Genomic DNA, 15,472 nt, shown 5'->3' on the forward strand with positions numbered 1-15,472 from the left:
AACAGAAGTAGTTCAAATCTGTCAGTTTCCAGCTCCAGTTACTGTGTTGTGTGTATTTTAGTACCGCTTGGTCACATTTATTTTCACATGTTCAAACTGCTGCAGGAATTCATCACGTAATCCACTTGTGTCTTCAAAACGTGTGAAAGTGTGAGACAGGTGACAGAAAAGCTACATGCAGTCATGAGTCGACCTGCTGCTGCTTCTGTCAAATGTCTATTTTCTGTTTTATAATTACACAATGTGAAACATCCAGTATTCATGCACACATGCACCCCCTCATAAACCCTGCAAGTCAGTGCTCTTATGTCTACAAATTGACACGTGGCCGACTTCTTGAGGTTGCAGAATCCCACACAGGATTAACGCCTTTTCCATCATTTATAAGAAGCAGATGTCTCAGAACCGGAGCTGGATCCGGTCCAGTACTCACCACCGATACACTGGTCTCTTGTTAATCCACTGTGTCTGTGCATGCATTTTAAAAAGTACCTGTACCACTAGGGTTGCCACCTTTCAGAAATGAAAATAAAGGACGCCCACCACGGCTCCTTGGGGCCACAGTTCAGTAAAATCGGAAAGATATTCACAGATTCAGAATTCCACCATCAATACCTCATTATAAACGATCCCTCTTTTCCATCATTGTAAGGTAGACAATGTGCTACAAGCCTACTTTTATCAACAGTAGCTGTCTTTCAAGCTGCAGAAATAACATTGGTGTCAACAGGAGCCAGTTGAAGGCTGCAGTGATTCTGGTGACACTACAGTGTATCAGAGAGAAGCTATTGAATATTTGTGTCTCTCTTTGCTGTTGCAGCAGTTTTGCAATTTGCAGACGGTCCCTGTTCACTCCATAGACATCAATGTTATTCATGCAGCTTGAAAGACAGCTACTGTTGATAAAACTGGGCTTGTAGCACATTGTCTACCTTACAACGATGGGAAAGAGACATCGTTTATGTTTTGACCAGTGTTGCCAACTCCTCAGTAAGGAAAGTAGCTATTGGCTGTCCTAAAAGTCGCTAGAAGTCGCTAAATGACCTCATCGCCTAATTTGCATAATTTCCAGTTTGCATGTAATTGTAATCAACGTTGTAGGAGAGACAAAAAGTGAGTTTAAAATACCCAAAATATGTTTCTGAACTAGAGGCTAAATGCAGTGATTTATTTTAGTGTGACAGTGAAGAAACATTTTCATTTCCATCCCGCTCTGTAAGCAGGACGGGATCTGCAGAGACTTTGATTTATCTGCCGTCTGGACATGGAGTGATGTGGGTCTCCTTCCTCTAATCAGACAGTGGGATGCTGCAGGTCACTAGACTGACCCCCTGTGCTTTGGAAGGGGAGGAGCTCACAGCGCCGCCTGCTGCTCGTTGAGGACAGTAACTGCAGAACGATCCGAGCTTTCATGTCAGACAGGGGCGGATCTAGATTAATTTTAGTGGGGGGGGCACAGGGGGGTACAACAGATATTTTGGGGGGGCTGTAAGAAAAAATGAAAGCTGCTACCGTATTTTTCATGTTTGGTTTTTTTTTGGCTCTTTAACCCAATAGGAAAGCTGTATATGACCTTTTCATTTTGGACTGTTAACATTCAAATTATGATGGACTTGTTTCCTTGTTTATGTGAATTACAGCATCATTAGCTGCAACATCTGCCTGTTCTGTAAAACTGGTAGCTCAACGACAGCATCCTGAGGGCAATTAAGTGACAAATATTGTGCAAGAACAGCACTATTACAACCCTGTCAATTTCCACTTCTTAGAATGTTTACTGCCAATTATCACACATAAAACAAGAAATAATATTCTGTACTAATACTTCTGTACTACCCAATACACAGTGAATAAATATTATCTGAAAGTCGGGTTATTGTTGTTTATCAGCACAATACAAAAAGATTCATGTTAGACATATTCCAGTTAAGACTCTAGAATATCATGATTTATGTAAATTTACCTCAATAATATGAATGTTCAGGTTAAGATTGTACAGTGATATTTATTATGTAAGTTTAGCTGATTAAAGTTTATGACTCTGCACTACAATATTATTTATTATTTAAATTTACATCATTATTATAATATTTAGGGTCAGACTCTACAGTATTGAAATTAAGAAATCAAATATTCTATAAATGTAAATACACTGAACTCATTTGGATATATTTAAGTGAGACTCTACAATATTATTTGACACAAATCTATCTAAATCAAAATTTTAATCATTTTTACTCCAAACATTTACTGGACTGATTTAAATATTAAAATCACTCCTTTGTAATCCTCTGCTGTACATTCAAACCTGAGGCCTTAAATAGAAACACACAAGTATCTGATTGAAGGAACTTCTGCAGAGTTCTGGTTCCAGAACATGATGATAGAATTATAGACAAACTTTAACAAAAGCTGCCTGAGAGTTTACAGGTTTTTACGTTGGATTTCTTCAGTAATTTAATGAGATTTATCAGCAATAATCAAGTGTTCATTTGATGAACTTCTTTTCCTAAAACATCCAGAATTGGAGCTCATATCTTTGGCAGCTGTAAAGTTTCTGCTCCTTCAAAGTTCACAACACAATGAATGAATTCTTAAAACACTCTCAATGCTGGAGAGCGTTTTTGATGCTGAAGCAGTGACCAGTTTTTCTGTTTCTTCTCTGGAGAAGCACAATGAGGGACGTCTACAGAGACTGAGAAAGAGTCTCACCACATCCTGACATGAGGAAAAAGACTTTATTGAAGACTACAATGAGAAAAACTATCAGACAGCAGACGGCTGCATTCAAGGTGAGATCTGAACATTTGATCTGGAACAGGAATTCAATAACGGCAGCATGAGCTTCATTTCAGTCTGTAGCTGCTAAATTCATGGATGAATCATCTGGCACTAGAGAAGAAGACCATCAAACATCCACGTCAGCTGATGGAGGTCCAAGAGTCTCACCAAACAAACAACCTACAGAGTGAAGACCTCAAATCTGATTGGACGGCCTCCTATTCAGGCACGTGTGAACAAATGCCTCTAAGCTGATTTGTTTTCTAAAATAAATCTAGTTTGAGTCCTAATCTATGCCTGTGTGTTTGCTTCTTAACACTGCTGTTAACAGTTTAGGCTGTTAGATTGTTCCAGATAAGACAAGTACAAGATTCTTCAGAGCCGTTCTACCACGAGCCTGACAGGAAGAACTCCAACAGCTACTGAATGTTCCTGTGGTCCCCTCAAGGCTACAGGAGGAGCCCTACGAGGACGAGCCGGTCCACCTGATGGAGGCCAGTCGCTGCGGTTCAAAGCCAACACCGACTACATGGACTTCTACTGGACCACACGGAGGACTTCAAACCGGACCAACAAGTTCAGCGACTCCCCGACTCGTGGGTCTGAGGACGCCGCCGAGCCTCGGTCCAGCCGGCCTCCTGTCTGTGGGTGTTTGAGTGCTGAGAGGTTTGTGGATGCATGTGAACGTTCTGTGTTGAAACAGCAGCTTTGGACTCAGTAACGCCGGGAAAAACCAAGAGCTCCTTTATTTGTGACTTCCACTAAAAAACTGATGAAAATAAGTTTGTCAGGGTTCTGACTGATAACAGATTATTAAATAATGAAAATAATCATTTAAATATTCCTTTAAACGATCCTTTTAGGTCTACATTTCCTTTACACTGACTTCTTGGTATATGTACAAGTATTTTGGGTGGAATATACCATTAAGCCCAATGTTCAAGGGTTCTTCTGGGAATATACCATTCAACCAACCTTTTAGGTAAATGTTCCAGGATGTTGGGTAGAATATACCATCAGATCAACCTTTCAGGTCTACATTGGAAAATTTTAGAGTAGAATATTACTCCAAACCATCCTTTAGGTCTACATTTAAGGTGGAATACTCCTTTACACCAAGATTTTTTTGGTCTACATTGAAGGATTTTGGGTAGAATATTCCTTTGAACGAACTTTTTAAGTTTATGTTCAAGGATGTTGGGTGGAATATACCATCAGAACAACCTCCAAGGTCTACAGTAGTGAATTTTAGGTGGAATATACCATTAAACTCACCTTTTAGGTCTACATTGGAGGATTTTAGGTGGAATTTTCTTCCAAACCGTCTTTTAGTCTACATGTAAGGATGTTTAGGATGGTATATTCTTCCAAACCAACTTCTCAGGTCTACATTTCAGGTGGAATATTCCTCCATACTAACTTTTTTGGTCTACATTGGAGGATCTTTTCTAAATCACCCTTTCAGGTCTATATTTGAGGTTTTAGGTGGAATATTCCTTTTAACCAGCCCCTCAGGTCTCTTTGAGGATTTTGGATGGAATACTCGGTTAAACCAACATTTTAGGTGCCTGTCCAAGGATTTTTGGTGAAATGTTCCTTTAAGGTGGATGTGTGAGGACCTTGTAGGTGGAATACTTCCTGAAACCAACCTTTTAGGTCAACATTCAAAGATTTAAGGTGGAATATTCCTTTAAACCAACCTAAATTTCATGTTTTGATCATTATCAAGTTAGAAACCTCAATCCAGACTCCTCTTAATGACGTTTGAGATTTATGCTGCTGTTATTTGTTTAGTCCAGACTGAATGACAGAAATCCACAACTGTAATTTTATTTCAGGACTCGGTTATTAAATGTCAAAACAATCCATGTGACTCTAAAAACTCAACAGCTTTACAAACTCTAAGATTAAACTCTCCACAAGGATTCAAAATAAGTTGGACTTCTACATGAGAGCTTTAATTATTCTTCATCTACTTCCTGAAAAGTTTGGTCAATAAAAAAGACAAAAACTAATATTTCCAGCTGAACTAAAGACAGACTTTGTGATTTTTCTGCTCACATGTTGTGTTGTTGTAAACTTACTCTTTCAAATAAATAGCCTCCTAACCTCCTGGAAACCAGCGTTTGTCCTGTTTTTGTGTTGCTCCTCGGCGACCCCAGACAGCCGGGTTGTAATGTTTTTTGAGCAACACACCATAATATGACGTTTTTACAATGAGGGTTCTACTATGGAACCAGTTTGACATGTTCAGGTGTTCTTTGTGTGAAAACTCAGAGATTTCAGGTATCAGAAGGTGGTTTTCAACTTTCTTTGTTAACTTTCTGCTTCAACTTTAAACTAAATTTCCTTCACTAACCCAGCCCTCTGGACTTCCAGTAAGCTGTGTTCCTATTGGCTGTCCAGGAAGATGTGTTCCCATTGGCTGTCCAGGTGGCTGCTTGGTGTTATCAGGAACACCTGAGCAGCTCAGTGTCTTCCTGCTTTATTTAGCTGCATCAAACATTTCCTCTGCTTCTCCACCACTGAACCGGGTTTGGCTCCATTGCTTTAGTTTGTTTTTTAGGCGTTGGCTTGCAGCTTCCAGCAGTAAAATCGTCTTTAATGTGTTTCTTGGTGTGTTTCAGGGCTTTGTATTGGATAGTTGTCTTGGTAAATGTGGTTCTTTAGCCACAGTTAGCACATGGTGCTAATGTGTGCAGTGATTAGTGGATTTGGTACAGCTGAGTTGTGTCTTTATCTTGGCTGTAGTGAGTCTTTAGAGGTTTTTGGTCAGACACATTCTGTATTCTTGTTTGTGAACCAACGTTGGTTGTCCAGAAGGTAAGAGTTCCTGTCCTGATTCTCTGTTCTCAGAGGTTCTCTGGTAGGCTGCAGGAGACTTTAGCGTTTGGGTTGTGCTAGTTTGGTTTTTGTATGGTTTCATTTGGACGACTATCTTGAGGCCCCTCCATGTGGTTTAGTGAGGTTTTCTGGAACAGTTCTACAAAGCAACCTGCAGCAGAAGAGACTTTGAGAGTTTTTAGGAAGTTCTGGAGACCAGACTTTAGAGCAGCAGAAACATTTGTCAGCAGTTTGAGCAGGAGAAGGTGAGCTTCAGAGTAGAAATGAGACGGAAACCTTCTTGACCCGTGTGGTGAGGTCCTGTACCAAGAGTTTGAGCAGGTTGTGAAGAGTCTGTAGTTCTTTGGTCTGAAAGCACAAGAGTCGACTCATTAAAGGAGAAAACAGGAGATATTGATGGTTCTTCTGTCACTCTGCAGTTTCCAGTTTCCTTAGACTGAATATCAAGTTTATATTTTAAATGATTTCCCATGTGAGCCCAAGAAGACTTCAATAAACTTCCTCCATCCCCTGGACACAACATATTTTATTACCATGTTAAATCTTTTTTTTTTAAAATGTTTTTGAGTTTTAATCATAGTTTTAGCATCGTTTTTTTTCTCTTTGCTTGTTTTGTCATCTGTGTCAAAGGTGCTAAACAAATAAAGTTGAATTGATAAACTGAATAATTGAATAACTCATGATTGTGACAACAGAAGTATTTTCATTGTGATTTAAGGGTTTGCTTCATTTTAAAGGTTGGGGTTGCATTTTAAAAAAAACAATTAAATCAAAGGAAAAAAATATTTAAAACAATAAAACTTTTAAAAAGAAAAACATTAAATAAAGTTAAATTATATTAAACCGACAAAATATTCAATTAGATAATGACACAGAAGATACAAAACATGTCATTATGAAATTAAACAATTTTTTTAAACAAATATTAAACATTAAAGATGAAATATTTTAGATAATTAAACATTTATAGAATACAATTAAACAAGAATATTAAACATTTAAAAAAATACAAAACATTTAATTAGATTATTAAACCTTTAAAAAGACAAAACATTTAATTCAAAAATTAAATGTTTAATTAGAAAATTAACTCTTAAAGACAATAAAATTTTAAATAGGAATTAAACAGAAAATACAATGAAGCATTTAAAAAGAAAATTAAACATTAAAAGGTGGTAAAACATTTAAAAAGAAAAACCTTAAAGATTTAATCAAAAAATTAAACATTGGGAAAGAAAAGGAAATTTTTCAAACAAGCTGATAAAACATTTGAAAAAACAACAAACATTAAAAGACAAAACATTTGGAAATCAAATCAGACATTAGAAAAGAATAAAAGGTGAGACAAGAGCAAATCTAAACATTTAAGAAGAATCAAACTAAACACCAAACATTTGAAAAGACACCAGTTAAACTTTAGAAGATCAAATTAAACAGAAGAGACAATAAAACGAGCAAAAAGAGCAAAAACTGATAAAAGTCTTAAAGCGTTTTCTAGTCTGAAATGAAAACATCAAGTTGTTTCTTCAAACATTTCCTCTTTCTATGTTCTTGGTTTGATTGTGGACAGATTTACTAAGAACTCATTTCAGAAAACTGCTTTCCAGATAAAGTCTACTAATAGTTGAAGGCATTTATCAAACTAATGTTACCTTCTGATCTCCACAAACTTTATTGTTCAGTGAAGAGAATCAAAGTTTGTTGAGGATTTCTAAAAAACCCACAGGTGAAGCTCTGAGAAGAACTCAGATGGATGGTCTAAATGTGAAATCAAGACTCATGGTCACAAGTCTGTTAACCAGAAAGTTCAAACTAACAGAGAAGTACTGAGAAACTTTTAAAACTTCAGTCCTCAGACTGTCTGGAGGTTCAAACTAACAGAGAAGTACTGAGAAACTTTTAAAACTTCAGTCCTCAGACTGTCTGAAGGTTCAAACTAACAGAGAAGTACTGAGAAACTTTTAAAACTTCAGTCCTCAGACTGTCTGAAGGTTCAAACTAACAGAGAAGTACTAAGAAACTTTTAAAACTTCAGTCCTCAGACTGTCTGAAGGTTCAGACTAACAGAGAACTACTCAGGAACTTAGAAGATATCAGTCCTTGGACTGTCTGAAAGTTAAATCTAACAGAGAACTACTGTGGGACTTAGAAAATTTCAGCCCTCAGACTGTGTGAAAGCTCAGGTCCTGAGGACTCGGGAGGTGTGGAGGCTTGGAAAGTCTTGGAACTGAGGGTTCCACCCTCCAGAACAAAGGCTGAAGCCCAACCTCCCGAGAAAAACGGTCGAGTCGAGACTCGAGTTTAAAAAAAACTCGAAAACGACAAAAAATAGATGATAAATGCGCAAAAAAAAGAAGAATTAGTATCTGAGCGAATAGCTCAGGGGATAAGAAGACAGACTCCCAAGTGGAGGGTCGCAGGTTCGAGACCCGCCACTGGCAGTTTTCTTTCTTTGTCTTTGTCAGGATTTTGAGAAAATTTAAGAAGTGTCTGGTCTTGAACCAGCGACCTGCAGCTCCATAGGCAAATCCTTAACTCACTGAGCTACAGATCAGATGAAAAGAAATAATTTCGTCGTCCCTTTGGCATCGTAGTTCCTGAAGTGACCACATGGGCAGAGCCAAGGCGGAGTCTGGGTGGAGTCAGGGCGGAGAGTAGGCGGGGAGGTGGGTGGCGGCCTCCCCCCTCTACTCCCCCACCTCCCCACCACCACCCACCACACCTTCCCCCGCCCGACGAGTTCTTCGAGTCTCCACGAGTTCTTCGAGTCTCAACAGGTTTTCCCGAGTTTCTTGAGTTTCCACCACGTCCAAGGCAGAACAAGTTGTCATGAAGAGGTGTTGAAGTCGGCCAGGATGGACTGACTTTTTACAGCAACTAGAAGGAAGACCACTAGAAGAGCAGGTCTTAACCACCATCCATAAAATCCATGGAGTCACTCCAGAGAAATGAAGGAAGGTCAACTTTTATCAACCTCCATCCAGATGTTCAACTTGATATCTTTACTTGGACATTTTTAGCACCACAAGCCTTTAGTATCACACTTTATTATCACTTATTAGGACTTTAATGGAATCCACCAGCAGATTTAGTTTTTGTTGAGAAACTTTATTCTTGTCGTCGTGGGACTGCAGTATTGAAAACTGTTCCTTCTATTTGATCTCATGTTTATTAGTTTTAGTGGAGAAAGTTATTTTAGTTGTCCAATCGTCTCTTAAAAACCAAATAATAAATTGGATTAGTCAAGAGGTTTAAATTTCTTACTTTGTAATATTTTAAATATGACAAAAAATATAAAAATAAAGCGTCTTGAGACAATTTGACCTGTAATTGGCATTATATAAATAAAATTGAATTAAAATTGTATGTATCTTGTAATGGAGTAATTCGGCCATATATGTTGTAAAACACATTTTCTTTGTCCATTAATCTGTTGATTGTTTTCTCCACTAATTCATTTCTTGTTTTGGTTTATAAAATGTCAAACCCAAATATATTCAGTTTACTGTCATAAAAACCAAAAAGATTTACATTCATGATGCAGGAATCAGGCAGTTTTTCACTTTTTATCTTAGTTTTGTCAGAAAGGTAGTTGATAATGTGTGAATTGTTGCAGCTTGTGAGCCGTAAAAGGTTTTAATCTTTGGGGCCGAGTGTCAGAAAACATTTAGAAACCAACATCAACAAAGCACTCAACAAAGATTTGTACATCATTAAAGGGAAATCCAACTTTTGCATGACAATGTCTAATTAAAGGACATTTATTTCCAACGTAAATGTGTGATATTCATCCTCTGGTGCTTTCTCTTCACATCGTCTTCCACCTGGACTGGTTTGGTCGGAACCATGTGCAACAAACATTTGAAAAACTGCACTTTAACATCAATGAATTACACTGAAATTTAACCTCTACATAAATGAGACTGAGTCTGGATGTGCTGCTCTGTCATTAACTCTTAAGTTTAGGGAAAGTTCAAACAAAAGAGGACAGTTCAGATAAGACTTGAGAGTGAGCTTATTTTGAACAAACATCTCAGACTTTCTGAGCTTCAGCACCTCCAGCAAGATATTTTAACAACAAGCAACTCAAGAGATCCAGAAGTTGGAGAGAGTTAGCTTTAGCTGAGCCAAAGAACATGTGGGACGCTAACCTAGCAAACATTTTAGACTTTTCTCTGTTAATTCTGAGAAATAATTTTGTATTTAATGACAGAGCTACACATCTTAACTCAGTCTCATTAAAACAGACTCTAATTCAGTGTCATCCATCCATATTAAAGTGCAGTTACCCAAAATGTTTGTTGCATGAGCTCCAACAAAACCTGTCCAGGTAGAAGGCCACTTTGACAAACAGGAAGTGGAAGATTCCAAGCAGATTTATAGAAGGGGGAACTGGACTGTACTAAGTGTGGTCGAGTATAGAGGGGTGTTTTGTGAGTTTTTAAGGCTGATAATGATTATTAGTAAGACATTTGGAGTAGATATTCATTTGCAGTAAATGAAAGTATTTAAAATCTTGGAGTTAAACTTAGAAGAACACAAACTCTAACAGGAAACTTTGTTGATACGTTTTTGTTTTGTTTACAGATGTTAAGTTAAAGGAGTTTATTCCTGACGTATAACCAATCAAATCACTCCAGAAGACAGAGCGACCACAGGTAGATAAAGGTTCAGAGCCAAAGTAGCACCATTTTTAATTTGATTTATTACCATAAATCAGTAAAAAATAAAATACTGATAATCAGTAAATCAGTCAGCCCACAATTACTACAATTCTACAATGTATGTCTCTTTCCTTTGACTTGTTATTTGTACAATATACGATGTATATGATGGCGTTTTTTCATACCAAAGGCTATACTATGATATTTTCTAAGAGACATAATGTGCTACTCTGGTTGTTCTGGCCCTGTACTCCTCCTCTGTTGTTTTCTGGATTGTACTCAGCTTCATGCCTTCGTCCACCCGGCCTCCGTTGACTCGTCCCGCCTGCCGTCTCTGGAGCTGAAGCTGGATTGGAACAGACCAAAGTACAGTCCAATCACGATGCCAGCTGCCTCTCAAAAGGCTCCTTCATCTGGCAGGTGGCGCCACTTCTTCTGAGGGGAAGCTGAGCTGGTCCAGCAGAACTTTGGAGATGTGTTCCAGTGGTTGGTGGATGTGTGGGGAGATAGAGAGGGACCTTTGAATTGTTCAGAAAGGAAAACAGGGAACCCATTGGTAGTTTTAGTTTAGGGTGCTACTGCGGTGTGTTTTTGGGTTTTAAGAGGTGAACAGGAAGAGTTTTTTTTCGTATTGATTATCTTTTACTTTGTTCCTGGTTGGAATGCCCATCAATGTCAACGTGAAGTTCACTTTTAGTTCTGTTGATTTATTTTTTACTTTACTAACACCCATTTGCTTTTAACCCCTTCACATGTTGTGTTGTTGTAAATTTCCTCTTTCAAATAAATACTCGTCTAACCCTCTGGAAACCAGCGTTTGGACTGTTTTTTGTGTTGCTCCTCACCTACTTCAGACAGCCGGGACATAACAACGTTTTGTGGACTAAAGGCTTTTCTATGACGTTTTTATTGCAACATGCTATACTATGACATCTTTAGAGTGACATGCTATAGGATGACGATTTCTGAGCGACATGCTATACTATGACGTTTTTAGACCAAAGCTATACGATGACGTTTTTTTGGGTGACATGCTATACTATGACGTTTGTTGGACGAAAGGCGTATACTATGAAGTTTTTAGACCAAAGGCTATACTATGACATTTTTTGGACGACTGTCGAAAAAAAAATGCAATTTTTCAACATGTTGTAAAGACGTGCCATATGATGAAATAATGTAAAAGACGCCGTGAAAAACACTATGGTAAGGTTTCCTTTGAAAAAAAAATCATCATGAATTTTGGCCTTAACTGTAATTAATATCAAAAACAATAATAAGGAGTGATGAGAACAATCAGAATTTACAAGTGAATGTGACCTCAACACTTTGTGACTTGAACAGGTGCGACAAAAGGAGTAAGGACTGCTGTACACTAAGACGTCTTTTGAACGAAATGCTATAGTATGACGTTTCTAGAACGACATGCTATACCATGACGTTTTTTGAACGACATGCTATACTATGATGTTTTTAGAGCGACATGTTATACTATGAGGTTTTTTGAGCGACATGGCTATGTCAAAAAATGTCATTTTTCAACATGTTGTGAAAACATGCCAAATGATGAAATAATGTAAAGCAGGCCATGAAAACCACTCCAGAAAGGTTTTCTTTGAAAAAAAAAAATCATCATGAATTTTGGCGCAAAAAAAACGCCTTACTATACTATGTCGAAAAAAAATGCCATTTTTCAAACATGTTGTAAAAACGTGCCATATGATGAAATAATGTAAAGGAGGCTGTGAAAAACACTCCAGAAAGGTTTTCTTTGAAAAAAAAAATCATCATGAATTTTGGCGCAAAAAAAACGCATTACTATACTATGTCGAAAAAAATGCCATTTTTCAAACATGTTGTAAAAACGTGCCATATGATGAAATAATGTAAAGGAGGGCGTGAAAAACACTCCAGAAGGTTTTCTTTGAAAAAAAAATCATCATGAATTTTGGCGCAAAAAAAACGCCTTACTATACTATGTCGAAAAAAAATGCCATTTTTCAAAACATGTTGTAAAAACGTGCCATATGATGAAATAATGTAAAGGAGGCCGTGAAAAACACTCCAGAAAGGTTTTCTTTGAAAAAAAAATCATCATGAATTTTGGCGCAAAAAAAACGCCTTACTATACTATGTCGAAAAAAAAATGCCATTTTTCAAACATGTTGTAAAAACGTGCCATATGATGAAATAATGTAAAGGAGGCTGTGAAAAACACTCCAGAAAGGTTTTCTTTGAAAAAAAAATCATCATGAATTTTGGCGCAAAAAAAACGCCTTACTATACTATGTCGAAAAAAATGCCATTTTTCAAACATGTTGTAAAAACGTGCCATATGATGAAATAATGTAAAGGAGGGCTGTGAAAAACACTCCAGAAAGGTTTTCTTTGAAAAAAAAATCATCATGAATTTTGGCGCAAAAAAAACGCCTTACTATACTATGTCGAAAAAAAATGCCATTTTTCAAACATGTTGTAAAAACGTGCTATATGATGAAATAATGTAAAGGAGGCCGTGAAAAACACTCCAGAAAGGTTTTCTTTGAAAAAAAAATCATCATGAATTTTGGCGCAAAAAAAACGCCTTACTATACTATGTCGAAAAAAAATGCCATTTTTCAAGCATGTTGTAAAAACGTGCCATATGATGAAATAATGTAAAGGAGGCCGTGATGAATACCAAACACTCCAGAAGGGTTTTCTTTTGAAAAAAAAAAAAATTTTGGCGCAAAAAACGCCTTACTATACTATGTCGAAAAAATGCGATATTTTCAAACATGTTGTTAAAAACGTGCCATAATGATGAAATAATGTAAAGGAGGCCTTGAAAAACACTCCAAAAGGTTCTTTGAAAAAAAAATCATGAATTTTGGCGCAAAAAAAACGTCTTACATACTATGTTGAAAAAAAATGCCAATTTTCAAACATGTTGTAAAAACGTGCCATATGACGAAATAATGTAAAGGAGGCCGTGAAAAACACTCCAGAAAGGTTTTCTTTGAAAAAAAAATCATCATGAATTTTGGCGCAAAAAAAAGCCTTACTATACTATGTCGAAAAAAATAAATGCCATTTTTCAAACATGTTGTAAAAACGTGCCATATGATGAAATAATGTAAAGGAGGCTGTGAAAAACACTCCAGAAAGGTTTTCTTTGAAAAAAAAATCATCATGAATTTTGGCGCAAAAAAACGCCTTACTATACTATGTCGAAAAAAATGCCATTTTTCAAACATGTTGTAAAAACGTGCCATATGATGAAATAATGTAAAGGAGGCCGTGAAAAAAAACTCCAGAAAGGTTTTCTTTGAAAAAAAAATCATCATGAATTTTGGCGCAAAAAAAACGCCTTACTATACTATGTCGAAAAAAAATGCCATTTTTCAAACATGTTGTAAAAACGTGCCATATGATGAAATAATGTAAAGGACGGCGTGAAAAACACTCCAGAAAGGTTTTCTTTGAAAAAAAAATCATCATGAATTTTGGCGCAAAAAAATCGCCTTACTATACTATGTCGAAAAAAAATGCCATTTTTCAAACATGTTGTAAAAACGTGCCATATGATGAAATAATGTAAAGGAGGCCGTGAAAAACACTCCAGAAAGGTTTTCTTTGAAAAAAAAAATCATCATGAATTTTGGCGCAAAAAAAACGCCTTACTATACTATGTCGAAAAAAATGCGATTTTTCAAACATGTTGTAAAAACGTGCCATATGATGAAATAATGTAAAGGAGGCCGTGAAAAACACTCCAGAAAGGTTTTCTTGAAAAAAAAATCATCATGAATTTTGGCGCAAAAAAAACGCCTTACTATACTATGTCGAAAAAAAATGCGCAATTTTTCAAACATGTTGTAAAAACGTGCCATATGATTAAATAATGTAAAGGAGGCCGTGAAAAACACTCCAGAAAGGTTTTCTTTGAAAAAAAATCATCATGAATTTTGGCGCAAAAAAACAACGCCTTACTATACTATGTAGAAAAAAAATGCCATTTTTCAAACATGTTGTAAAAACATGCCATATGATGAAATAATGTAAAGGAGGCCGTGAAAAACACTCCAGAAAGGTTTTCTTTGAAAAAAAAATCATCATGAATTTTGGCGCAAAAAAAACGCCTTACTATACTATGTCGAAAAAAAATGCCATTTTTCAACAAGTTGTAAAAACGTGCCATATGATGAAATAATGTAAAGGCTGGCCGGGTGAAAAACACTCCAGAAAGGTTTTCTTTGAAAAAAAAAATCATCATGAATTTTGGCGCAAAAAAAACGCCTTACTATACTATGTCGAAAAAAAATGCCATTTTTCAAACATGTTGTAAAAACGTGCCATATGATGAAATAATGTAAAGGAGGGCTGTGAAAAACACTCCAGAAAGGTTTTCTTTGAAAAAAAAATCATCATGAATTTTGGCGCAAAAAAACGCCTTACTATACTATGTCGAAAAAAAAATGCCATTTTTCAAACATGTTGTAAAAACGTGCCATATGATGAAATAATGTAAAGGAGGGCGGTGAAAAACACTCCAGAAAGGTTTTCTTTGAAAAAAAAATCATCATGAATTTTGGCGCAAAAAAAACGCTTACTATACTATGTCGAAAAAAAATGCCATTTTTCAAACATGTTGTAAAACGTGCCATATGATGAAATAATGTAAAGGAGGGCCGTGAAAAACACTCCAGAAAGGTTTTCTTTGAAAAAAAAATCATCATGAATTTTGGCGCAAAAAAAACGCCTTACTATACTATGTCGAAAAAAAATGCCATTTTTTCAAACATGTTGTAAAAACGTGCCATATGATGAAATAATGTAAAGGAGGCCGTGAAAAACACTCCAGAAAGGTTTTCTTTGAAAAAAAAATCATCATGAATTTTGGCGCAAAAAAAACGCCTTACTATACTATGTGAAAAAAAATTGCCATTTTTCAAACATGTTGTAAAAACATGCCATATGATGAAATAATGTAAAGGAGGCCGTGAAAAACACTCCAGAAAGGTTTTCTTTGAAAAAAAAATCATCATGAATTTTGGCGCAAAAAAAAACGCCTTACTATACTATGTCGAAAAAAAATGCCATTTTTCAAACATGTTGTAAAAACGTGCCATATGATGAAATAATGTAAAGGAGGCCGTGAAAAACACTCCAGAAAGGTTATCTTTGAAAAAAAAATCATCATG

At 36.4% G+C, this 15,472-nt stretch overlaps 1 long non-coding RNA gene across 1 annotated transcript; it reads left to right on the forward strand.

Moving 5' to 3' along the window:
- The first annotated feature begins 1,482 nt into the window (after positions 1 to 1,482).
- LOC129350284 (uncharacterized) lies at positions 1,483 to 3,071 on the forward strand. The gene is made up of 2 exons (XR_008603627.1): positions 1,483 to 2,792; positions 2,897 to 3,071. It is a non-coding gene; the product is annotated as an uncharacterized LOC129350284 (long non-coding RNA).
- Positions 3,072 to 15,472: the final 12,401 nt, after the last annotated feature.

Source organism: Amphiprion ocellaris, chromosome 13 (genome assembly GCF_022539595.1).
Source record: "Amphiprion ocellaris isolate individual 3 ecotype Okinawa chromosome 13, ASM2253959v1, whole genome shotgun sequence".
NCBI classification, from domain to species: Eukaryota; Metazoa; Chordata; class Actinopteri; family Pomacentridae; genus Amphiprion; species Amphiprion ocellaris.